This window comes from Helicoverpa zea, chromosome 12 (genome assembly GCF_022581195.2).
Source record: "Helicoverpa zea isolate HzStark_Cry1AcR chromosome 12, ilHelZeax1.1, whole genome shotgun sequence".
Classification (NCBI taxonomy): domain Eukaryota; kingdom Metazoa; phylum Arthropoda; class Insecta; order Lepidoptera; family Noctuidae; genus Helicoverpa; species Helicoverpa zea.
Genome location: NC_061463.1, coordinates 8390317 through 8417363, shown reverse-complemented (window position 1 = coordinate 8417363; position 27047 = coordinate 8390317). Strand labels below are relative to the sequence as shown.

The 27047-nt window shown below is 37.0% G+C and overlaps 1 protein-coding gene across 1 annotated transcript in view; it reads right to left on the bottom strand.

The window, feature by feature from the left end:
- The window catches only part of LOC124634959 (ataxin-1-like), a 31146-nt gene extending 6732 nt beyond the window's left edge, over positions 1–24414 (bottom strand). Inside the window, exon 1 of the mRNA XM_047170661.1 lies at positions 23855–24414. The gene's annotated coding sequence lies outside the window, so the exon portion shown is untranslated. The remainder of the gene's footprint in view (positions 1–23854) is intronic.
- Positions 24415–27047: the final 2633 nt, after the last annotated feature.

Below are 27047 nucleotides of genomic sequence, written 5' to 3'. Positions count from 1 at the left end.
TAAAAGACGTTAAAGACGTGAAACTCGATAGCTATCGAAATATTACACAACACTAGGTTTTCTAGACTTAGTCACGAACCTTTCGTGACCTTGCTGTAGTGTGAAATTACTTCAGCCAGCCTGAAGAAAACCTCAGTCATTTTAACCTCAGGAAAACGTTATTTATAAAGTGTCGTGATGGCAAAAACTTATCTTAAAGAAACATCGCAGATAGGTATCGGCAACATCATTTTCCTTATCTGGTTTCATGGAATATCAAGAATCAATACATGAATACATTAAGTTTACTTCGTAACCCATTCTCCGTACAACCAGCCGACTGCATAACGTATGCTATGTGTGCAAAATTACGAACAAAGTTAATATTTCTTACGTAATACACTAAAGCGTGAAGATTTTTAAACACACACCCACACAGAAGTGTTGTTTGTGAATAAAGTAAAATTTCGCGAATAAGGAAACAAGATCGCATACATTGTTTGCGGCTGTGACTCACAAAAACAATGAGAGATGGAGTGTCGTGACTAAGGCTTTAAAAATTCAAGTCAATTAGCTAGCTCTCAGCCACGGTCGAGTGTCGGCACGATGCGCAACACTGCAACCTGACTCGATAGCTGACAACACACTACTATTTTTATTCTTTTTAACGGAAAGTTGCCTCTAAAAACTAGATTGATCGGAACACCAATGATACGGACCACAAATTACATAATTTATCACGACCGTTTTGAATGCTAAACAACATAAGGTCACTCTGTCAAAATTATACATATCATTAATACACTTTAAAATGAAACAAGATTTGTTCTCTCCTCTTTGAATAGGCGAGTGAATGTTTAATCACTGTATGTTTGATAAGTCCATGGCCTCTAAATATGAACAGAGTCTAAAATGCGTAAAATACGTTTGATCATTGGGTTATAATGAAATGCTAGTGTAAATATATTAAGAACGTTCTAATTTAGTGAGTTTGTGCACGCCGTCTGTCGGTTGTGATCGTATCGGCGTAGGCGCAGGCAGCAAGGCCGCGAGTTCGCCGGCCGCTCGGTAAAAAACCTCGTATGAATGGCGAGCCAAATTCGCTCGTCGATGCTCGACGGAAGCGCTTACATCACGCGCTCAACATGGCCGCCGTAACGCTCAACTAATTATTATTTGTTAAAATATTTGACAACCGTTTATTTACTTTTTTCTATTTAAACGATCACAAATGGAGCGCAAACGCGCTCTATTTGCCACTTTTGTTTGTCCGACAGGCACCACAGCATTCTATAATCTGGTTTACTGTTTTGTATGTCATACAATTAAGAAAAGGTAGAACTTTTTTGAGATTTATTAGAGCTAATAGAGCCACATCCGCTACAGCAAACAAGAAAAACAGTAGCAAATCACTCTGAGATTCATACAAACATTTTTAGATACGGGAAAAGTTACGAGTATCGTTTACAAAGTAGCATAATAACAGTATGGTGTTATTAGGCGGCGTGGCGGGTGGCTGGTGGCAGGGCGGGCGGCGGCGGGCGGTCGATAGGGCGCCGCCCGTAACCCACTTCCGACGCCCCTGACCTTGCCGCCGCCATTCACGCCGCGTCTTACAGCGCCCGCCGCACCCCCCGCCACCCCGCCCCGTCCCAGTGCGCGACCCCCTCACCCCTCTAGCGCCCCTTCCCCTTCACCCACCGTCACGCACGCCGCCCTGCTGAAACTTACAAATGGTCGGATTATTTTGAATTTACGCTTGATTCGACTTGCTGGGATGTTTATCAAACATCTGTTTACGTAAAGTAAGTTCATCCAAAACTTTAGCCAGACAATGCTAAAACGAAATGATCAGGAAAATAAACAGACATTTGTTTTTCCTTTTAAGAATTGAATAGAAGCTGTATCAACTCCTGAATAAGTTAGCAATGAACAATGTACAATCTATAGGTTAGGAAAACATTTATTTATGGAAAAACAACTTCTTATAACTAAATTATAATAGACAGCCTATTTGCAACACCTAATAGAAATCGTTCTGTAAATATAGTGTAAAATATGCAGATACACCTGCATAAATAGATTAAAATAGTCAGACAGTATTCACAAATCATAGACATTATGTGGTTCTATCAGTTTTTGACGATATTGTGTGTGTCAACACAGACGTGTTTGCGTTAGTAATTAAATTAATTGTCCGGGAGCAGTGTCCAATCGGTGGGAATGCTATAATATGATATGAAGCGCACCTGTTTCGCCCAGCTGTCGCAGACATTATGTCTAGGGCTGTCAGATATATTTCTCTTATGTAACGACTCTCCAAGCTCTAAATAATATTTTATTATTTCTAAATTATTCCTACATAATAAAGCTTTTGTCCCAGACAACTAACAAGATAATTCTGCTTTTGAACAAAGTTTATAATGTTTAACTCAAACCAACCTAATTATCCTCACAAAAATATTGTTTAATATCAAACAATTTAAAGCAACGTCTACCTTTGTAGGTTTTAATTTAGGAAACATGTCTACGAGTGTTTGGCAGCCCTATTACCCTTGAATAGAAAAGTAGCCAACCCTAACCAATATAGCGAGTCGACATGCAAACGTTACATGTAATCGGTAATTACGTTCATATGTACGTACGATAAGCATTACTTCACGTTGTGTGAACTCAAGAATAAACACTCAATTATATCGAGTCTACGTATTGTTCAGACAGATTGTTGAATTGCAATCAGTACCTGTAAGGGCCGATTGTTCATTAGTCGAGTAAACTTTACCTACAACGTAAATATGTTAGCCCGGTCAATGTAAGGAAAAACATCCAAGGTTAACATATTTATTCTTCAGGTAAAAATGTCTACATATTGAAACAACAACCCCTGATTATCTGTTTTGAATTATACAGCATCTGACGACCCATAGACAGTTCATTTATTCTTTTAACCTTAACTAGGATCAAGGGTTTAGCTTAAGTATAGGAGGGTCCCGGTACGAAATGCAAAGTCACTTCTCCACGTACTGACCATAGCCAACAGAATGTATTCACCAAAGAGATGAAACGTTTTACGACAAACTGTCAGTATCCAATCCCGGCGTAGCATTTGTAGTACCGCAAGGTTAACTCAATTATAAGGAATACTCCAGTGTATACTTAGATTGTGACCTTTTGAGACGGATCGGTGGAACTCTACTGTCGTCCAACTAGGATAATTTGTGATTACGTTAGAGATTTAAATTACTTGCCTCAATATGAGTCAGATAAAAGGACGCACAATTCAGATTATTTCAATGATTGAGACTTTTTTATCAGTATTGCACTGGAATTTAAACCGCTGAATATGCTTAGTATAATTTCGTTATTATCCATTATCGGTAGTACTGATAATCTTATTGATTGCTCTGTTTGCATAATTTAAATGTGGTGCAATTGCACGCGCTGTGTATGTATGTGTTTATTCTGTTTATTGACCAAAACAATATAACTTGATGTTTACACTCTCTTGTAAGTGAAGGACATCATCTTTATCAGTAGTTAGTTAGGTACTTCGGGTAACACATTGAGAATTATGTACAGTATTAGCATCCATTAGTTTAGGCAAACACGCAACAAACATGATTGACGTCAATGTGCCTATTGTAAATTAAATATACCTAAATTAAGTCAGACCGGTTGCTAGTCGAGTTTCGATTCCAATTTCGAGAGATCTTTGAATGATTTCACGCTTTAAACCGTATCTATCTTATGCATAAAATAAAGTGGTTATTACATCGAGGCAGAGTTCTTTTATTCTGTTACGCTGTAGTCTTTACGTTGCATCAACTTTAGATTTTATGCACACAATATAGATGTATACTCGTATATCAGAATTTCTTTTACAATGTTGTAGCGGGCAAAGACTTAAATATTTACATTTCGACGTTTATGTTTAACTCTTGAAAAAGCACATTAACTGAGATCACTCACCACCACATTTGCATGTGCAAAGTGATATAAAAAGTGAGTACGTACTGAGTCGGAAGATTTCATTACTGAAGATACATATTTTACACTCGTATGCCTGATGATACTTGTGAGATGAGCCAGGAATTTCAGATTTTTCATGAACGCTATTATTTTCAACTTACAAAAGGACGCGTTTCACTCAAATTCAATGGTATTATTGGGTAAAATCAACAAATCAGACAAATCAGAGGGTGATGTTGAGTTCGTTCGGTAGTGTTGCGTTAAAGAGGAACAATTTATAAATGTGTACGTGATGTTAAGGTTTTGTTGCGATACTAGCGAGGCTGAATGAACCGCGCTAGTCACGCGACGCCAGTTATTACGTAAAGCCGAGTTTCCACAATATTACTTAGCTTACTTGTTTGCGGTAAAAAGGCAACTGACGTGTTAATTGCATTGCAGTATTGCTAATTATAATATTAACTTGCATTTTGATTCGTATCGAGAAACCGGCTCCGGTGTGTTAAGGACAGTTATTTCGAGTTTCATTTTACAGTATCGCCCCTGTATGTAATTTAGGGTACAACAAAATTAAGGAAAAAACTTCAAGTCAATTTCAATACAGAATATCATGTGTATTTGTTACTTTTTCGCGATTACTGGTTCAGAACAAGAAGCCATTTGTGTATAAAAGGGCAATCATGAGTAAACACGATCGGTGGTGAATGAGATCGCTAAGTTTTAATAACGGCGAGGTGGTTAACTAAATGATCCCGCGTAATTGCCGGCTCGATGGCCACGGTTTGCGTCGAACTTACAAGGAGGCGGTGTATTCGTTTAAACGACCAATTTGGAGTCCAACAACAGTTTTATTGAGTGTATCACGCAATAGGAGAGCCGAGGCAAACAACCCCGCCTACACTCGCGACTCGCGACGTTACTCCGACAGACTTCTATTTACATACAAGTCAGGGTTGCCAGATAAATCTTGTGTCAAAACGTAAATAACCTTTATTATGCGGTGGAAGTAATATTCTTAAAATACGATTATAGCACTGTTTCTATTTTAGTTCGTGACAGAATTATTTGATCGGTTGTTAATGTCAGGATTTTTGCGGTTGCGGTTGTTATTGTCTGTATGAAATGACAAAAATATTCGCCATGATATCCTTTGCTGCATAAACACGGAAATTGAAGAAGTTGAACTTATAGTAGCCCTGTAATTGGCCATTATTGTTAAGTTGCGGCCACCGTCGCCCACGCGGCAACACAGCCGCAAAGTGGTGTTAATGTGTGCGCCACCTGTGTGCACAGGCGCCATCAATGTGCCGAGCGAATTGTATAAAAACTAGCGCTGATTAATTTGTATTTGTAGAAGTAGTCTCAATTATACGTAATGTACCCGAAATGTCGATGATCTGTTTATAATGTAGGCACCGCAACAATATATTTACTTGGGCTCAAAAATATTTGGCTTGCTTCTGAGGCAAACAGAATTTAATCTCTGAAGTCTTGCAAGTGTCGTTTGTTCAGGTTCTAGAATGAAAGTGACTGGTGACGAAAATCTTCATGGTTCATTTGTAATTCAAAGAAACTATTTCGCGTAAAAATCGAAGCAAATTGCTGCAGCATTAACATTAATTACCGAGTTCAATGGCCGATGTCGGTTGTTACATTTTTTTACGATCTGGTGCATTACAGTGTCGGCCATTACAGAACTCATCAATGGATTAACAATTATTATGTGATGTACGTACATAATATGTGGCTACAGCTGAGTAATCAAGAATAGCATTAACACAAAAAATAGGCTAATGCTTGAATGTATCATGTGATGTGTACATGGCAGATATTTAAATAATGATGTGGTCAATGTACTCCTCTTGATCCATTAACAGTTTCTGAACGAATACGCTCGAACTTATTGACTAAGTTTATTTGAATACAGAAATCAATATTGGTTTGCTCTGTATAGAAGTGAATTTTCTGCTAAATAAGAGATCATTGGAATATATTGGCATGACCTGTCGTGCGATTGGTTCGCTATGTCGCCCACGGACTTTAGCCGGATTTTAATTTTGCATGACATTTTACTTTTTTTAATTCAATAAAAATATATCTCATTTGCGTGTGTCGCGTTATTGGGTCCCTACTATATTTAGATGTTCATGCATAGATTTTTAAGCCAATACCTACGTCTACCTAAGAAACTGTAAGGTTACATTGAGCTCTTATTCCTTTTTACTTATGAACATAAATAAATAGACCACTAACTAAAACGCAAATGTCAAGGATTACAACATTAAACCTACACTGAAAACTTAAATGAATAAACTTTGCCTTATAATTATTTTATAATAAACTCTTTGACCTCTACTGAGGGATTACAAGTGTACAGACAGACCTTAATTAGGTACATGTTAGGAGATAGCTAACAAGGAACGTTGTTTCGTAATACCTGAATCAGACTAAATGATAAGTCGACGTAAATGGGGAGTTAGCTCAATTCATGTTACGTCAGTAAAATAGATATCTATTTATGATCACGAGAATATGCATTAGAGTGGGCTCTGTATTCGTGGTATTCAGTGGGTAAACAAAACATTGTTAAAATTGTGCGGATGTTACACGGTTGTCAGCTCCACCTACGCCCGCCGTCGCTAAATGGACTTTATTTTAGGTTGCATTAGATAGATACACGGAACAGACGTGAAATCCGGGTCACTTCTAATTTTAATCCCTCTTCTCCGCCTTTGCCTTTTATATTGGATGGCTTTAACGAACCCAGTTCGCAACTGCAGTATGTATTTGGTTTTATTTGTGAACGTCGTACTTTCATAAGCGGTGCACAGCTCTAAAATGTTGAATCATTCTCACATTATTTGCAACGGCTCCGATAAAAAATGTTGGTTAAACAGTTTTAGCGATGCTTGCATAATGTCCGTGTATTAAATGCAATGAATAATCTTTATATCATTTAGATCAGTGAATTAATTCATAAGTTTTGCGATTGGCTGCTATATTCGGTAAGGATCCCGAGCGGCAGAGCGTGACATCAATACTGGCACCACAGTAAATGCTCCCCTGACTCAAAATTTCCATTGATCCTTTATAACGGCGAAAATAAAGTAGTTGAACCGTAAAAATGTACGGTTCACAGCCTACCGACATCGCCACTCAGAATAGCTTTTACGTGTTATGACAAAAGTAAAAATACTTGTAGAGCCACTTTAGCGCGGATACTGACGTGTGAAATGAGAAACAAAACAAAAATAATAACCAGACAAACTACAGGTAAGCATGCGCAATTCTCACCAGAATAAAGGACATTTTCAAACTAACAGTTATGTACTGATCAATATCTTGATAAATTATGAACACTCAACATTCAGAGAATGAATTTCTGAGTTGGCTTTTGAGTTCGCTGTCCACTCAAATATTTGAATAATGAAGACAAAACCTTAATACCGATATTATTATGAAAAGATTACTACATCAACTTTACGGAATAAAGCGATAATTAATTAATTAATATAACTTGTTTGTGAATGATAAAATATCCGATTTCGCAAATAGTGAAATGTTATATCTAATTATATAACATCAAGTCACGCGTTTCATGAACGAACACTATCTTATCTGGTATTCAACGATTTTGAAGTAATAAAATTGTAAAGGTCGTCCACATAGCTGTGTGTTGTTGGAGCCGTGAGCCGCTAACTCATTTGGAATAGACTCGTTAGGGGGCAATGTGAAGGCCACGAAATGCTGATCGATTAAAATAAAGCTGATTTATTTGAGAGTTATTCGGCGTTAAAATCTGGTATAATCAATCATCGGGTGCGACTGACGCAATCGGCGCGCTCCCGTCTCGGACGGTTTATGGAACTTCCATGCATACCTACATGCTGCCGGACTTACAATGTATTTCTTTAGAAGAGCAGAACTCTACGAACCACTTTCAGGAGTGGCACGTTTCAACTTTCTTAACATAAATTAATAAATAACAAAATTGCTGAGTTCACAGTCTCAAGTCTTCTAACAACCTGTAATAATGTTGCGTGGACATGTTACAAAATAAACCTGATATAATATTATGGAGCTTCAGAAAATATGAATAAATATTTTAGCTTGAAATACAACTTAAACCTGATGGCCTTGCGATACTTTGCTTATTTAATTTCTGATATTAGTTTAACATATTCAGGTTATTCATTAAAAGATAGTTATCTATCAGGCATTGATTTATCAGAACACCCATTGAATATTTAATCAAATATTTGATAAGTAGGTATCATATTCTGTGAATACCAGAAAAATAATATAGACAGATGTTAGTTCCTAAGCATATAAAAACAATAATACCTATGCTTGTTTTTCTCTTGACTTTGTTTCGGTTCAGATTGTGAATGTATGATAGTTCAGCTTTATTATCATGGTATTTAATACTAAATGTATCCCTATAGGTTAATTGGGGCCAAGTTTAAAGGAAATTAAACGAATAATCCATTTTATTTCTGGATAAGCCGTTTAAGCTAATGCCTAATAAACAAACGTTTTCCTCTTTCGTCCATTTAATGAGTGTTTACAGATATGCTTTAATGATATGGTCATTAAATTCAAAAACACCATGTAACGATAATAATGCTCTATTTATTTACCTATTTAGGTAGCGATGGTTCACTCATGATTAATGAAGGCTTATTATTTATATCCCTACAAACAAAAACTCATTTAATCTGGAAAATATCTACTGCAACTTTCCCTAGTAGGAACCTTACTTACAGGAAAATTATTCTATCAGAGGTATTCTTGGATTCACTATGAAAATTCGCTACGAAAACTGTATAGTGTACATTTAGTACCTACTATCCGAAAACTGTGCGATAAATGCTCTTATGTAATACCATACCGAACCCTAAGGTAGGATGACAAATGTATTCAGACTATACGAATGTAACACTAACTTAGTTAGAAAACTTTTGTGCGTTTGAAAAAATATCACAATAAACTGAAAAGCCGAATGTAAACTGAACGTGCAGTAAATAACATTCGTTAATTAAAAGCGTGAGTCCTCTTCACAATGTCGCGAATATCGTGTCCGGCTGCCAAACACTTTCGGATAATAAGCACGCTTATCCGAGAATAGCGGGCATCAATCAAAGCGTCGCGTCAATGCTCAATAGACGCTGTTTGTGCCAAAATGCCAAGTGCTTTCCCTGGCCGGCTGCCGGGGACACCAAGCTCCCCCGTTCATTCCTCACGCGTCAATAAACAATCGCTGTACTGTCTACATGTCTGTATCTAGGAGTCCGATAGATATAGTAACCTACACCAGTCTATGTAAACACACAGTCTTGTTAATAACAATTATTGTCAATTCTTCAAAGGTCACACAGTTATCTGTCACTCAGATTGTTGTTAATTAAAAGCTTTGTTTTATGTTTGCTACACAAATATTCAAGTATTATACGAGTAACACCTAATATATCTATAAATATTCTCATGAAACGTTGTTGGTCGCAAGTTCTAAACAGTAGAAAGTAAGTTGATAAATGACTCGCCTTATAAACTGTTTGCGTGTCCTATTTCGCAATATATTTGCAAACATATCGATGCTGACCTCGTGTGAACAGTTATTGCTTCTCTATTTAGATTCCATTCGTGATTGTTACACGCGTAGGCTAACGCCGTCGTCCCTTGAATATAAAGAGCAGATCTTAGTGGCCGCGTGACTAACCTGCCAGGAGGAATTACCATCGATTGTATGCTAAGCAGCAGTGACTGCGGCCGCGCCACTACCATTGATCGGCCGCCACTCCGGCACCCGCAGCGACACAAACCGACGTGATTATCAAATGCCAAATTCAATTTATAATGGCCTTGTCGCCATAAAAGTCTTTGTATACGTACCAAACATAGTTGCCATTTGTGATTAGCAAACGGAACTTATGAGTAAGCCTATTCATCGGATACCGCATTACGTAATAGATTATTATTATGCTGTTGTGCATTTTGTGGTTTTAATTGAGCTTGCAAAATGCTCACTTGAATCAGGTTTACATGGTAACACAAAATCCGAATAGGTACCAAACTGTTTACACACGTGTCTTAAATGGACTTTCAACTTCTTCGCTCCGATAGGACTTCGGAGAAATTTCGAGAAGGTATCTTAATTGCTACGTTACTCGCCAGTGAAGTGTGAGAGGTTATTTCGCGTTATTTCTCATTTGTTTATTGGCTACCATATCGTTACCTACTTAACCATAGAGCGACATTCCTGATAATAACACATTTGCATAGAACGAGGTCATGCGCATCTCAAAAATATCGGAGTAAACTTTCAATAATTCGGCTCAAAGACAAACCAAGGTTAAATGATAAATACTACAACTTTGATTGATTCCGTATTTTTTAAACATGATCTTATCTACTTAACATATTTATTTTTAAAAAGAAGTTTACACAGTATACAGAAACGTGTTATCACGCTGTTTTTTTAACAATTTCCAATTTATCTGCACTGAAAACAAATATTGTTATCAATGTTTATAAGTTCGGTTTTATTAAAATAGATCTCTTGGAGGCACGTGTATGGTCTTATGTAGGCAACATGATACAAAAATATGACACTACAATAATGTAAACATCTTATTAATTCAGTCTTTATTCTGGAAAATTCCAAACTGAAAAGGTCCCTGCCCTTTGTCGCGTTATATAACTAATAAACTCCTGATTTGTTGTTTCGATATCTTCCCATTTACTGTATCAAGGTACTTAAAGTTGATTGAAAAACAAACAGTGGACTATCCAGTGAATATTACCTTGTTATCAGTCGTATGTTTGTGCACTTCCCGGGTTAATTCGAGTGAATTCGGCCAGAGCTTAATATCGCTTGGTTGTTTGTTTAACCGGCATTGGGCTGATAAGATAATGCCTGTAACAGCTGTTGTTGCCAACTGAGCTCTATCGAGTGACCCGTGTTAAGATCATTTGACCCGCCAGGGATCTTTGACGACAATCCATCGTTTTTTACAGCCGGCCACGTTTTGTTTTTGTCTGTATAGCGATGGCCTAGCTATTGCAGTGTTACGAACTATAATCTCTTCTGTGATTGAAGGCTGCGCACTTGAATAGTCTTCTTATTAATAAGTGTTTCAAGTTCTGTGAATCCCATGATGAATAGCAGCATTGTTCACTTTAATCTATTCTCTAGGTCTTTTTGTAATAAGCCGTCCGCCTATATCACTGTCACAGTTACCTTGTAGAGATGGATCAGTTTTTCCTTTTTATTTAGTTTCCTTATGGAATAAGTTAATAGCTAGATATTTTTTGAGATTTATTATAAACGGAAATGCCGCTTATATTTCCACTTGACCGAGTGCGATTAATAGATATTTCGTAATTAACTAAGTAGGTAGACATAATCAGCGATAAACTTGTGCCGATATCGTGCCGGTCACGTAGGTACACACACATTGACTTAGTAAGACAACAGACATAAACTGCTCACACACCGGCCACTGTGCACTAGGACGAGCTGATATCGCTTCGTGTTCAAACTAATTGACCATAATCGTACCTCGCTGACAAAAAACAACAAGCGATTTAGTTACGATGGTACTTGTAAAACGATTAACTAGCGATAGCATTGACAAGTAACACGGATGAAGAATCACCCAATAAACAAGAAATACTACCTTTATCACTTTTTAGATGCTCTACAAATAGAATCAATTAACCAATAAGAAGTTTTTAATTCAAATTATCAACAGAAAGGTCTGTCGGCCGAGGTCGGCGTAGAAACAAGGTGCGTTGCCAGTTGGAAGAGTAAATAATAAATATTTGGAAGTGAGAGCGTCGCACGCGGATGTGTGCTGACGTCACAATGGAGGCACACGCCACGAAACGCCAGCGACCACTGCTATGTGCTTGTTGATACATGCGCACGCGTTCTTCGAGGAAGAACCCTCTGTCAATGGACCGAGGAAGATGCAACTCGCTGTTTTCAAAACGTTAGTCAGAATCGGCAATACTGGGATTCGAGAGCGTAAATATGTTGTGTAAACACATCGAAAGCCAGCTCAGGAAACGAACGATTCACAGCGTACTAAATATGCGTGGTGCGAGTTAGTTTTCACCTTTCTAAACGGCCAGTCAGAGGCAAGGTTTTTATCAATAGCCTTAGTAGACGTATCGTCCTTGTCGAGCGCTCTATTACATTTGGATATTATTGCCAGTGCTGGTTGGTGGTAAGGCACGGTAAAATTAATAGGCAACATTGAACTTGAACGTGTGTTGCGGTGCGTGCGGCTGACGTCACGCTCACACGTACACGTGCGAGGCTGGCGCGGCCGCCGCAAGGCCGCCGCTGCCTATCGCACCGGCCACATCGCGCTCCAGCCCGCCGCCTAACTAACCGTGAACACAGCCTCACATGCACACCACACTATATTATATACACACACTACAAGCCTACTACATCTTATACAAGACAAGCCGATTTCAAACCCACACATTCCGAGAATTAATTGATCATTCAGATGGTTTTGCAATGTAAAGCAGCCAGCACTACAAGTGTGTTATTTACTTATCAAGCAATTCATGGAATTCAAGACGGGTTATTATGAATAGCTAAGCAGCGACAAAAAACTATCCTAAAATTAGTTAATTTGAAGATAGAGATTGGAATTCAAACAACATCTTATGTTGCTGTAATAAATCGAACTGTCTACGAAGGACGACAAGCAACAAGTTAGAATAGTGTACGTCGTAACATTCTCCAGCCGACGGCTAATAGGCTTCAGCAGTATCGTATCGCACGCATGTAATACGAGAATACTATTTATATCTGCTGAAAAATCGATAAAAGTATACATATCGGGGAAATTTACACTGAGGTTATCAGAACCATCATTGATATCAGTGATAAATAATGCAGGTATAGGCATTTATGTAAATTGATGTCATAATCGATAACGATAATAAAGGTATTCACATTTTTTCTCAGACGATAAATTACGTATTGGAAGTTTGTGATTATACAAGAAACCGTAGATGTTGAGGCTACGGACTGAATGAAAATATGTTTATTTTTACACTTTATAACTTGATCTCATTGTTCTTAGAAGCGAAACCATATCTACTCTACCATGTCTTTCAACCTCTGCTTGATCAAGTAATTGAATCCTCTCATGATAACTTAAAATATTATTCTCTAGGAAATAAGTTCTCGTAAAGGTTTGGACTATTGCAGCAGAAATCAATATAACAACAACCTAAACTTACTTTGATCCTCAAATGTAAAGTGGCTCATAAATATATCTGTGATAGAAAACATAAATAAACAACATTGAGTGAACCGATGCAGTTTTCGATAATACTTATGCATGCACACTGGTGCATTAAAACGTGAGTGACATTTAAATCCCAGATAAGACAGTGCACGTGTTTAATCATGAAAACTGCGTTTTTTACTTGAAGTTAACTCGTTATGCAAAATGCCTTTCTAAGGTCGAAGTTGAATCCATTACGGCGGTGTCGTAACGTATCGTTAGAAACTCATTTACCTTGCATAATATGGATAGTATACACATGATTGCATGTGTCTTGTCTAATATACTGTTCATTACAGTTACCAGCTTTCCATAAATGAGAACCGATGGGGTATCTCCTTTCTTGTTAACTTCCAACTTATATACCTAGTGTTTATGTTTCAAGCTAGACTTGTTTACAATGAGGTAGCAACAAGGCTTATATACCTTTTTCATATAGGGATTTTGTGTAGAATAAGACGTGGGTTCAACTATCCTGTCTTCGGCCGCAGTACTTTTGAAGGATTGATCAATGTATTGATACATAATAATCAGTGTGTATACTTCCCTAAAGTTGTCATTTAAGTGCAAAACATGATCTTTGATAAGTTACTAACGTCAGAAGACTACATAGCACGTCAGAAGACTTTTAAGATTTACATGAAGATAATATAGGTATGCGATATAAAAATATTTCATGATAACATACATAAGGAAACATTGCTATTCGATATTTTTTTATCTACAAGAATCAACAATAAGTAATTTATTACACCAACGTTTTCTTAGTAAAGTATATACCTATAGTATTTAATACTGAAATAAGCCAAGTATTTTCGTCTTAATTAAAATTCAGGCACATTAATCAGATATTATTTCTATTGTGATAAGATTGCGTACAAAAATACCATATTCAGTGTCAGTATTCCAAGAACAATAATGAAATTTGTAGTAATAATAACAGGGAAAAAGATAATGTTTTACGCAAATTTATAATCGATATCTTATAGATATCAGCGGTTTATTGATAAAGGTAAAGGTGATTGAGAGTTTAGATCGCAAAAAATATTGCGAAACTTAATAGATTTGTAGGCGCAGTATCTATATTTTTGAAAGCCTCTGAAATCGTGAAGGTTGAATTCGAATTATGTCGAAGCTGAAGCCGTCAGTTAATAAATTGGCTCTTTGATACCGAAATATGAGAGTTTCATGAAAACTTTGAGATTTAAAGCAGTTTTTCAGCAACCTAAACTTCCTCTCTGTGAGATCGATAAAAAAAGGTGTAGATAAAAAATAAATATTTGTATAAAGTGGCGAGCATGAAACAAATCAACGTGTGTTTCTTCAGCCAGAAGGTAAAACTGCAATGCAGTAACATATTAACACGGTGCATGCAACATTCGCTCAGTTGGCGTATTTGCGTATCGTGCTTCTTGCATAAGTGGCGTATTTCGCAACATCTTACTACAGTGTACCCGCGAAAGCTGTGACGTAACCGGTGCGCGGGCGCTGCCGACCCATTGATTAGACCGAGTTGTGAATGTAACCAGCAACTAAAGCCTAATCACTCTTACTATCCAATTTTTTCATTGAGCATTAACGGGCACAACCATAGTGACTGCCAAAATGGTAGCAGACTCACTTATGAAAATAACCTCAAAATATATTTAGGCACAAAATGATCTTCCACGTGCAGACCTGCTTAAATAGAACCTGCGGAATAACAGCCGAAAAGTTGGCTGTTGTAAGTTTTATCAGAAAATATAGCCGTTGGCAACATGCTTCAACATGGAGAAACATCGAGAGGTCGATGTTAAAATATTCAAGCAAAAAGAGGTTAGTTGTATTTTTAGACAGGACTAGTGTCACAAGGAGTTGGCGGGTCAACAGCATCGATCAAGTGAGTTTCGAATAAATCTGTTAGGATAAAAATACAGGAATGAATTTTAAGCAGTGCGCAAAAAAAACTGGTGGTCCAGAATCGTTCACAGAACATATCTGCATCATCAGTAAAAAAAAATTTTTCATTGTTTTGTCCGCCCTTAAATCAGCAAAATATGGATACCAACTATTCTTACGCGAGCCGAGCGGAGCTCGCGTCAGTAAACCGGTTTCGCGTTGCTGCCGTGCATACTATGACGACTGTGACCGTACTATCGGTTACAAAATAAATATCTTTCGATATCAATATCAATTTCTTTTTTGTACTAAAACACTACAAAATAAAAATATACGTATCTATAAAACTTATTTAACTATAAGTTGACAAAGTTTGCGCACTGGATAAAATTCATTCCTGTATATTCTAAACACGTGTAAATACGACAAAAAGAATTGAAGCTTACAATTTTTCATTCTAAAAAGTGGTAGTTTTTTCTGTTACAGCATGGTCATTTTAGAAACTGCGACATGGTACTGAATTATATTGTTTGAATCTAGAGCTGCTACATTGAGACCAAAGTCCTTTTATTGTACCTATATCAATAATAAATATAATAATTCACAATTGAATGTCATTGCGGATAATACCATACTCCGGGAATACCCCATGACAACTTAGATGAGTACCTACCAGTTTAAGCAAATAAATGAGCAGAAATAGATACCTAATAATTCAGCTTAAATGTGTTTATTGTTTATTTGAAAATCACAATAACCTTTGGCTAATTGGATACCTTTTTTGAAACAAGATCCATGGTTTCTCCAAAAAATCCTTAGAGCGAAATACCTATGTATTTCATTTCAATGCCAATTCAAGTTAATTTCAGTATTTAGTCTAGGCAGTTAATGTCAAGGTACTCCAGAGTACCTAATAACCCGTCGTGAGTCCACGAAATATGAAATATTACATAGATCTTATATGAAAATTCAGTATCCGTTTCAGTACCTAATGACATGAGTTATTTAGCATTTTAGTAAATAATAATTCTATTGTTTCCTTGTTTACCTTCCTATACCTCTCAATCGTTTTTGGAAATAGGTACCTATCAGACCAATTGACACAATAATGTTTTTTATATAAGTATCTAATTTAAGTCCCACTGTCTACTAATTATCACCTATAAATAAATTCAATGACGTACCTATGTGAGACGTTATCGGGTCACAATTCATATCTGTAATTAGTTAATGTGAAAACTAGCGTAGATTAATGACAACGATTAAAAAACATGTTGATAGTTAAAAGGATGTTTGGGTTCAATGTGAGGCGTAGTTCCTACATGAGGTCTATCACCTTTCATGTCCATCGATAAAGAAAGTAATATAATAGTCGGGAACTATTGTTTGCAGATGTATACATTGGTCGAGACGAAGGTAACAGCACAAACATCCTACTGTGCAAGGGCCGTGTTGACAAACAACACCCTTTAATATAATCATTGTTTACCTTGCAACAATGTGTGTTTGTAATGTATATTATTTAAATGCAAATTGTTTCACGGTTTTCATTGTTTCAGTTGAACCAGAAATAGCTCGTGATTAAAAGTCGTCGTTCAGCTTTTTGTTAAACAAATATCTGCGCTGTCTCCATTGAGCAGTGGCTCGTGACAATACTATGAAATATGCTAATTTTCCTCGATATAACGAGTACCTATCTACCTTCGCTGAATATTATTAAAACTTACGTTCATTTACAAGATAATTGTCCGCTTGGTACTTTCCGTTTTTCATTTTGTAACGTGTTTACATTAATTCAATACGACATTATTGATACGATCTTTGTAAAATTGCGTAGCTGATATAACTGTATGTAGTTCTGTGTATTAAAGATAGATATCAATTTCATTAACTAGTTATACAGGTTTCTTACGATTTTACTTCAACTGCGTGGGAATCCCGTGGGAAATGTCCGTATTTAATGTCAGAACAAGCAGGTTCATCGTTAATATTTTATAAATCCATTATTAAGAATAATTATTCCCTTGAAATAATTTTCAGGAAATAATAGATTTGATTTGCGGGCTTCTGATTACTAGACCCTTCTCCGAACTCTATTATCTGTATGAATAATACAATATACAGAGTTGACAGTGATCTAGAATGATCCAGAATACAGAGAAAAAAAAAACTTGGTACTTTACGTCCGATAGCTTCCTATCTCGTGTTATATTTAAAACATAGAATCGATAGATTTGAAATAAAAGAGCCAAAACAATAGCGACCAAACCACCCACCCTTCACCACTTCCTATAATATGTTTTTGCTAGGAAGAGAAGTGGGCGAATAATCACCCCAGCAACACGTGTCTATTTTTTGAATGCTCTATATTAGTGACTTAGTAACCAAGTGTGAGCCATGTTCTCGCCTGCGTGGGGTCGAGTAACATCGATATGATAACAAAGAAGTGCAGATGACTGCGCGGCGTCTCCGTAACGTGAAACACCGAGACTAACCTCTTTGCTTGTTTACATATTGCAATAAGACACCAACTTCTTACGCTCGTGAGAACGATTCTTTAACATGATCGGTATTGTGAGTTCACACTACTTGCATGATATATGCTAATTATGCACCTATTGTATTATCTTTTTTATGTATTTTATAGCAAGGAAGTTTTCAAACGGCTGTGTATTTTTAGAGCGACATAAAGAGACATAAAATGATATCATTATCATAAGTTTCGTGCCTGTTATTCCCCGAATAAACGGATTTTAAACATACTCTAATTCGATGGTAGAATATTTGCCGTGGAGCTAATATTGACAATACCAGGCATAAATGCAAATTCCGGGTTCCTATTGAGAAATTCCGTGTGGAAAATCCCAAGAGCACTTTGCTTGCGTCCACTAGTAGACCAACGAGTCAGTCTGGATCTAGCGAAAGCACATTATTTACATAAATACTACTACAGATAATGTTTCTAAATACGTACACTATTAGTGCATCAGAATATGTATAGCAAGGTACCATTTTGGTATTTGTATTTAGCATTTTTATGCATTATACCATTTAATTACAAACACCAACTTGATAAGTGGTTACAATTTATAATTTATCAATATTGTTAATAATAAAGACGAGTATTGCAATGCTGAGTAATTCCTATATATAAATAACAGCCAATTCATTATGTTAATCACGGTTAATCAAAGTGTAGGCTTTAAGTAGAATGTTATTGCTGTTGCCGCCTTAATTAGTGGTTTACCAATAGGAATAACAATACTTAGCGTACATGTGTACCTATTAATTAATAATAATAAATAATACAGGCGTAGGAATGGAAATCCACTTTGATGCTAACGTTTCTCGGATTTCCAACCAAATAAAAATAATGCTATGGTATTTATTTCTGCTTGAAAAACAACATCCTTCCTCATATTGCTTGCTAAATTTAATTTGTTATATTACTCTGTAAAATACTTATGAAGTGAATATTATATTCATTGTTATTTTGTATTCATGCGACTAAATACCAAGCGCTCTATTTACGGATCGTCGGATTTCCTTTGTTTTGTAGGTACCTACCTAATTCATATTTTGGTATCACCTTTATTCATTTGGTGTAAACCGGTAGGTCTATTCAGATCATATTATTTAATGAATATGGATAAACCAGGACAAAGTTTAATCTAATGCGTACTTGTAGAAAAAACAGCCATTTATATATAAATTAGCCTTAATTCTATATATAATCAGTTATTATCTATTACTTTTTCTAGAATTATAAAGAAGATATGTAGTTATTTATTTATTCTAATAGTTATCAAAATTTGATGGAAAAATAACGTTAAATTCATAATAGCATGTATCATTCGGTTTCCAAGTAGGTTCTAATATGCATTACAACTTACAATAATGACATTTCTGTTTATCTAAGCATCACCTCAACTATGTGATAGATCAGTCTATATTTTAGATAGGGAGGCCTTCAGCCTACATCGCTAAGGCTATAAAATTATCGACAGATAACAAAAGATGGTTATTTAATTTCCTAGTGGACTGATCTTTGCTTTATAATGTAAGTAAAGAAACGTACGTATGTTCTAGATTCTCAATTCCTTTGAATATCGCTCAGGTACCTCTATTAAATACAATGAAACATCTTGCTTTAAATCTCATGAACAAACTAATCAGACGAAGCTTGAGCACAATTTTGTAGCGATCATTATTTACATGTTGTTTTATGTACAGTTGAAACGTAGCGTTCATTCATGTCTGTTAACTATTTATATACTTACATACATGTGGCTATGTACAAAAATAAAACGTGTGCATACGAATACAGGTATGCCAGGTATTATCGTGGCTAATACAGCTGATATCGACGTAGGCGGGCAGTAGCTCGCTGCCTGATAACAACGCACACTAGCGCACTGCCGACGTGCACATAACATTCGCTATGTGTGCGTGTGTAACACTATCTGTGACACAAGCTACGATATCTCTTTGTTTTCTTTGCAACCGCCGCTTGTTATCTGACAAATGGTCCTCGTTTATTTAATAGGTATCATGCACCCTTACCACTAGTATAACGGTAACTTAGTTAATACGTGCCAGTAATAACACGTTATAGATCAGAAATATGCATGACAGGTTAATGTTATGTATAAAATTACCGATACAGGACGAAATCGATTACTAAGCATGCATCGAGAATACAGAAGTTGCTGGTCATTAATAATAATCTCCTGTTCGTTCATATCAGGTTCATAGATATATGCAATAAGCGCAAGTTTCGTTTTTCTTTCGTGTTCTTGCATAAGTAGATAGGTAAAGTACCTATTAGGTAGTACTTATTTATATGGTCATTCATTTATAGTATTTGTGATCATATCTTTTATAATTAATCTATATATCTATCTATATATATCTTTTATGACGCTATCATTTAATAAAATATCCGAGCGATAATAAATCCACATAGGTACCTAATTCTATTTTTCACGGATAATTGGGTTGATATAAATTCTTTTTTAGAACACCTGCGTGATGTCGTGGCTTATCTTATTATAAGCTAAGATAAGAGCAATATTATGCAAATCTTAATGCTTACTATGCCTACTTGTTTATTAATACCAGCTTCCTAGAAAAGAGACTTAACATTTACTGCGTAGTTAGCTGTAACCAGTATCTATATATATATTTTTAAACTACACTAAAATAATGACATTGTTCCACAAGAATATTAAAGAGGTCAGGTTTTTAGAAAACAGGTAGTACAACGGACTTTTAAGTCCCAAATGTGGTTCCCAAATGTCGGACTGATTTTTTATGAATCTGGTTCTGAGGTTCGTAAGTCACTGTTTGGTTCAATTGAGTCACTTTGCTGTTTGAAACTGATTATTCTTTAAAATCGTTTGGTTTAGGATAGTAGAAAAGATATTAACATATTAACGGCCAGTTTCTTCATCAAAAGTAAAAGTTAAAGTAATGTCTAAAGTAAAAGTAACGGTCAAATTCGTTTTTTCAAGGCTAAAGTGACAGCAAAACTAATAGAAAATTTGAATTTGACCGTTGCTTTTACTTTAGACATTACTTTGACTTTTACTATGGCTTTAACTTTTGATGAAGAAACTGGCTGAAAATCAAGCACACTAATTCATTGAACCAGATGGCTTAGCAAAATAATGTTTAGCTTACACCTAAGACCACAGAGCAAGCATGAATAGATCATTTCAGAAAACCGAAATTATATGATTTCAAAACTATTCTGGTTTAAAACCTTCCCAAACAACCCCTTTTGTGCCTTCAAGTGGGGCTTAACTGTCTATTTACCTGAGAAGGGACTACCCTTCATAATAAACTGTGAATTGTTAACAAACTGTCGTTATTTATAAAAACAGATTACGTATTAGCAAGATAAAGGTTAACAGCAGCCGCCGGCGCCGCCCACACAAAATTACTTTCTGCTCAAAAGTTAGAAAAGTGCGTTACTTAATTGAACAAAAAGTTATCTCATACATTAACTTTTTGAGGCTTCTTAAGCTGAGGTAACGATTGATGAAGTAACATTCTAAAAAAATAAGTGAGGAAAGTCTAACTGTTTTACGGAACACATAACTTTTAATTTTAGGCCTACGCGAGCTACGAAAATGCTTAGTTGTTAAGTTACGATTAAGCGTTAACGTTATGTTACTTGGGTTATAATTAAGTTCACTTGAAGTCATAAACGTAGCAGGTTAAGAAAGCACGTTCTATAAATACATTTAAGTAAACTCGGCTGCTTGAAACGAGAAGATATTACAGTGCGCTACGCATCGTAGCCGCCGTCTACGACAACGTTATGATCTATTAACATCTATTTAAACATTCCCTGGAACAATATACATTCGACTCTTTTAAATACAACAGTTTTTTTATCGTAGCTGTTATAATATTAACAAAAATACAACATGGTAATTCCATTAGACTTTGTAAACACTAAAGATAAATGCAACACTGTTTTCAGGTATTGAAAGAACTGCATCTGAATTTTATCGACTGTCACATAATTGGCTGCTCAATGCTCATACGCATGTTTTGACGATATCGGGTCGGGTCTTAATTGACATGTTTCAATACAACACTGTCACGTTTGGGTAGATATACTAACGGTTTATCTTAGGATTTTCCAATATCATCCGTCTTGTAAATGTTTTGCGTCATCGTTTTCGTCAAACGTTACATAGCGTTTACTTACACGTTTTATTATTTTTTATCTATAAATGCATTTAACGTTTTTTCTTTATGACTTATTTACACAGTAAGGGTTACGTTTATTATGTGTGTAAATAAATTTAATTTGTCTCAGCACAAACCCTGACTGTCTTAAAGATAGTTTGTAGTTAAGAATACAGAGCTATTAGGTATCACAGAGCACCATTCCAATCAAATTAAATTGCTTTCCATAGTAGGACATTGAGATAACTTTGCGTTTAGTAATAATTACTATTAGTTATGCCGTCACGTTTATCTGTCAAGTAAGATATATTAATAAGCGGTAGTACCGAGTATTGCGTACAGCGAGTACAGTCGGGGTCGGAGTTTATCGTGCGACCCAACTGCCCACTTGTACTTTTCCTACTTGTTCTAATTTTAACTCATCAATTATTGAAAATGGTGCATTGTATTTAACCGATAACGACATTATCGTCTTGTCACAATAATTATTTAACGATAATATCCCCAGCTAAGCGTGGTCCGGACAATCAATACAATGCCTTTATTTGTATCGATATTAATTACTTAAGTTAATTATTGATTTGTACTATAATTCCCGCAATTACAACACGTATGCTTGCGGTTACACAGCACAAGATAATTAGTACAATACCTACTGTTGTATATGTATACAAGCTGATTACTTTTTCTTGGAACACGCAGTTGGTTCAACAAGTGACAAATCTTTCTTGTTTCTAACAATATAAAAATAACAACATTGTCGATACATGCATCATTATCACAAAAATAGGTCGGTAGTAAGTATTTGTACTACCTATAGTCCTTTTTCACCCGCGTCCTAAAGGAACTACTTGCCGCACCCGGATAAAAACTACCTAGCCTAAACGTTAGTTCGATGTATTATGCCCTATGCCTGCAAAATTTCATCAAAATCCGTTCAGCTGTTTGCGCGTGAAGAGGTAACAAATATACACACACTCACAAACTTTCACCTTTGTATTACTGAGGCTTCTGCATCTTTTAGTACGTTCTTACTAAGTACCTATTAGTATAGGTATTATAGGAGGCTGAACTCTCAATTTTACATGTAAAACTAGAAAATTTACAGTGAAAAGCTGTGATATTGACAATGATAGATTTGTATTCACTTAGCAGTCTCTACATTTTCAATATCATTCTAAAAGGTAAATAAAAATCGCGCATCACATGAGGCGTCGTGACACTAATCTAAAAGGTCGTGTCAGATAGTAGAACATCAATACATTACACTCAATCACTGGCTAATTAGCTGATACTACAAGACAAGCTATCACGTGCACTTCAAGCTGTTAGCTCCAACTCACTTGCAGGTAAATAAAACTGCATCGTCAGAGTACAAAGTGTCAAAACTGCACATGCTCAGATATTCCGTGGCATTGTTCTAAGATCATTGACATGGAATGAATAGTGGAAAATAATAATGTTGCCAACATAGTGACATAATAATAAGACCGGTTTAACTTATTTTCATGCCTTGAGTTGCCAGATACGAAAACTCGTTAACACCAAAATGCTACCGGTGTTTTATCATAAAGTAATGATTACGTTGAAACTCAACTCGTGTCATTTGGTAGAGATGGTCGTTTCTTACATGGTTACGTTGTTAAAGGCTTTTTCCTTACTGGATCTTGTAATCAGTTTCAAGGTTGACGTACGAGAGATGTAAGAGTGAACAAGACAGGAATGCTAGTATGTGGTATAGGACACAGATAGGCGGTGTCGGCAGGCGCCAGAACGAGCTGCCGAGCTGCCGACACGCTCCGAAACAACCTAAATAAAGCGGGCAGCAGGGAGCAGCGGCTGACGGACGCGGAACACGCACACAAACGCGCCGCACACACCCGCGCGCCGCACACTCGCGCGCGCACGCACACACCGCTCCCCAGACGAAAATAAAATCCACTCGTATGCGCCATGCAAATAGGAAGGCGGCCCGTGCACGCGAGTCGCCAAATCAACTAACAGATCCTTACGTTTCGTGGCACTGTCGCAAGACGGTCACGGGCGCAGCATCGCAGGCCGCGGGTCACAGCAACGTTCGCCGGTCGGAGATCTCATCCGAGGGAAGGCGCCGTCCGTCACTCCGAACTGGTTTAGCACGCTCGGATTCCGATGGAAAAGTACACGGGCGTAACGTCCACGAACATTCGGCACTCGCGGTATAGCGCGCCGGTTTCACTGCGGTCACTCGGCAGGAAAATCAACGGGCGGAGATTAGCATGAATGATATCATGGGTCGATCTGACGACGAAGCAACAAAACGGAGTGCGACGTCGGCGCGGGTCGCGCTGCGACTGGCGGCGGCACTACGCGGAGCCCCGTGCGTAGTGAGTGGCCGTGAGGCGCGGGGACGAGGAAACCCGGCGCGAGTACGGAGCGCCCAGCGGCGCGGGGGGCGCGGATTAATCACGTAGTAAGTATGCCCTCCCCCCCGGCCGCGCACCCGGGCCGCACCGCCCGCGGCGCCGCCACCGATAGAACCTGCGCTCCACCGATACATAAATAAATACTAAATGCAATATGAGCGCTCGTCGTGCCAGACTGAAACCGAACACTTCTCGGCCGGAATGAATTCTTGTGTGAGCGCTGGCCGTTGCCACCGAATGTTGTCGGCCGTCGCGCTCCGCCACGTAAACCCATGATGCAATGCAACTGTTAAACGCCTCTTAAGTTATCAATCAGCTCGAGAGATGCTGTTATGTAGAGTTGTCGGACGAGTGTCGCTCGTTTCAACATAATATTTATTTATTTATTTATTTATTTATTTATTTATTTCTCAACCTTACCACAAAGACCTAACCTTACTTAATATGAAAGTTTAGTTCCGTGACGACTGCGTATGGCGACTGCTCATTGAGCGGTATGCCGTCCTGGTCCCGGGCGCGGTGCACGCCGCAGTATTCTGCGCTGCATGCGATTGCAAGTACTCTCTACAACATGTATTTCCCACACATCTCCAGTGGAAAGGTTCTGGAACCGGTTCTATAATTCTATGTCGCTGACGTCACGGCATGCCTCGACCTCATGATACAAGCCTTTGGGACCTTTCTACTTTTTATTTATAGGTACACTAAGTACATGTAGCTTAGGAACTCTACTTCTATATTCATTTCATTAAGCACATAAATTATGACATAATGTCGATATTTTCTAATACATAATTGGTAAATTCATCCAGAGGATACTTATCACGTCCTACACTAGTAAAATTCTTCCTCATTGGAATACAATTACGTTAAAGCAGAACCCGTCTCACTCCGACCTCACAGAATTTCAAAGCCAGTTAAAAACCGTTCTCCTATAGTTCGGCCATTCAGAGAATGCGTTCCTGACACGTCGCGATTGAACTGACGACGTAATAACATTCATTGATTATTGATATAATAATGTTGTTTTAATGCTCCTCAATTGTTAAAACGGTAAACAACCAGCAAAAATATTTTTATCGTAACTGCAACGCCATTGCAAAGTTACGTCGTCAGTTCAATCGCGACGTGTCAGGAACGCATTCTCTGAATGGCCGAACTATAGTTAAATGAACGTTGCTACAAAAAAGGGTAAAATCGTTTAGCCTTTAAATACAATTGTCGGTAGCAGAGCACTTAGAAGTAATCCTGGTCGCGTCCATTGTGTTCGAGAAATTGTTACTGAGATAAGCTAAAAAGACTTATCTTACAATAATGGGCCAGCCCCTTACGACAAATGGTCAGACATGGCGTATTGTCTTACAAATATTTTAACTTTTATTAAGTTTTATCGCGAGCTACGCGCAGATAAATTGTTACAGTAATCTGGTTTATTTGGATTTGAATCTAAGTTTATGAAAACAAAGATGGAATGTAATCTTGATTTCTGAAACACGCATAAAAGTTATGTCTACATTTTTACTAAAATGTTTGAAAATAAACTAGGTAGGTAGTACGAACAAACATGAAACGTCTATGTCTACATTTTTCCTAAAATGTAGACAGACGTCTATGTCTACATTTTTCCTAAAATGTAGACAGACGTTTCATGTTTGTTCGTACTACCTACCTAGTTTATTTTCAAGAACGTAAAACTACTCGTCAGACTCTTTCTTTTTCTATATGCTCACTATTTTGTGCGTCATTCATTACTCATAACGTTTATTTGCTCATTAGAATCCCACATGGCCAGCTGGTAGGACCGTATTTCGTTTATTAGAAAAATATGAGCCATTTAATTTTGATATCCTTAAAATCAAAACTAAAGAATGCGTCCAAAAATTAAGTACTTAACTTAAACTTAGTTTTGGACATGTATGTAAATGACGTTACTTTTTTCATCCTAAAATTCCCAAGCTATCGAGAAATAAATAACTTCATTCAAAATTAATTTCAGGCTCAACAACACTGATTTTAGAACTCTATCTAAAACATGTTATTTTTCAGGAACCACAATAACAACATATTAAAGAAAAAATACTAAGTAAAGTAAGAAATAAATGAAATAAATTAATTCACGCGTGTGACACATGGACATACAAAAAAAATAAAATGTACAAAAAATTTGGGTGTGTAAGAGACGAATTACAATAAGAGACAAGAATATAGGTACTTTGTGTAAACAAAATTTGTATACAAAGAAAGTACATAGTTAAAAATGCAGTGCAGTGTACTAACTACCTATAACATAACAGCGTAGAGTTACCATCGCGTTGAACTCTTCTCGTAGGGCCATCGATCGATTAGCCACGCTCAGGCGCAACAATCAGACGCGTTTTTTCATCCCACAGCCGATGGAAACCTTTTAATGCATACAACTCGTTAAACTTATGTAAGTTGGGCTACATTTTTGTGTATGCACGCTGGTGTAAATCATGTGCCTAGCCTTTTCGTGCAAAGATTTGTATGTTGAATTTTGCAGTGGGATAATTATGTATAGGTGTGGTAGAACCTTTACAGGATTTTGAGGGCTATGAAACTTTTTAAAACTCTTTTACATAGTTTTATTATTCTTTTGACTATCTTACGTTACTCCTGCTCAAGGAGGATTCGAAATTTCACATTTCAGAAGTCCAGGTTTCCTCAGGATATTTTCCTTCACCTTCACTCAGTCATTGGTCCCCAAGAAACACTTGGACAGTGCATATAACTTAGAAGAGTCGCATTTGTGCCTGCAATATTTGCTAGCTTCACTGATACA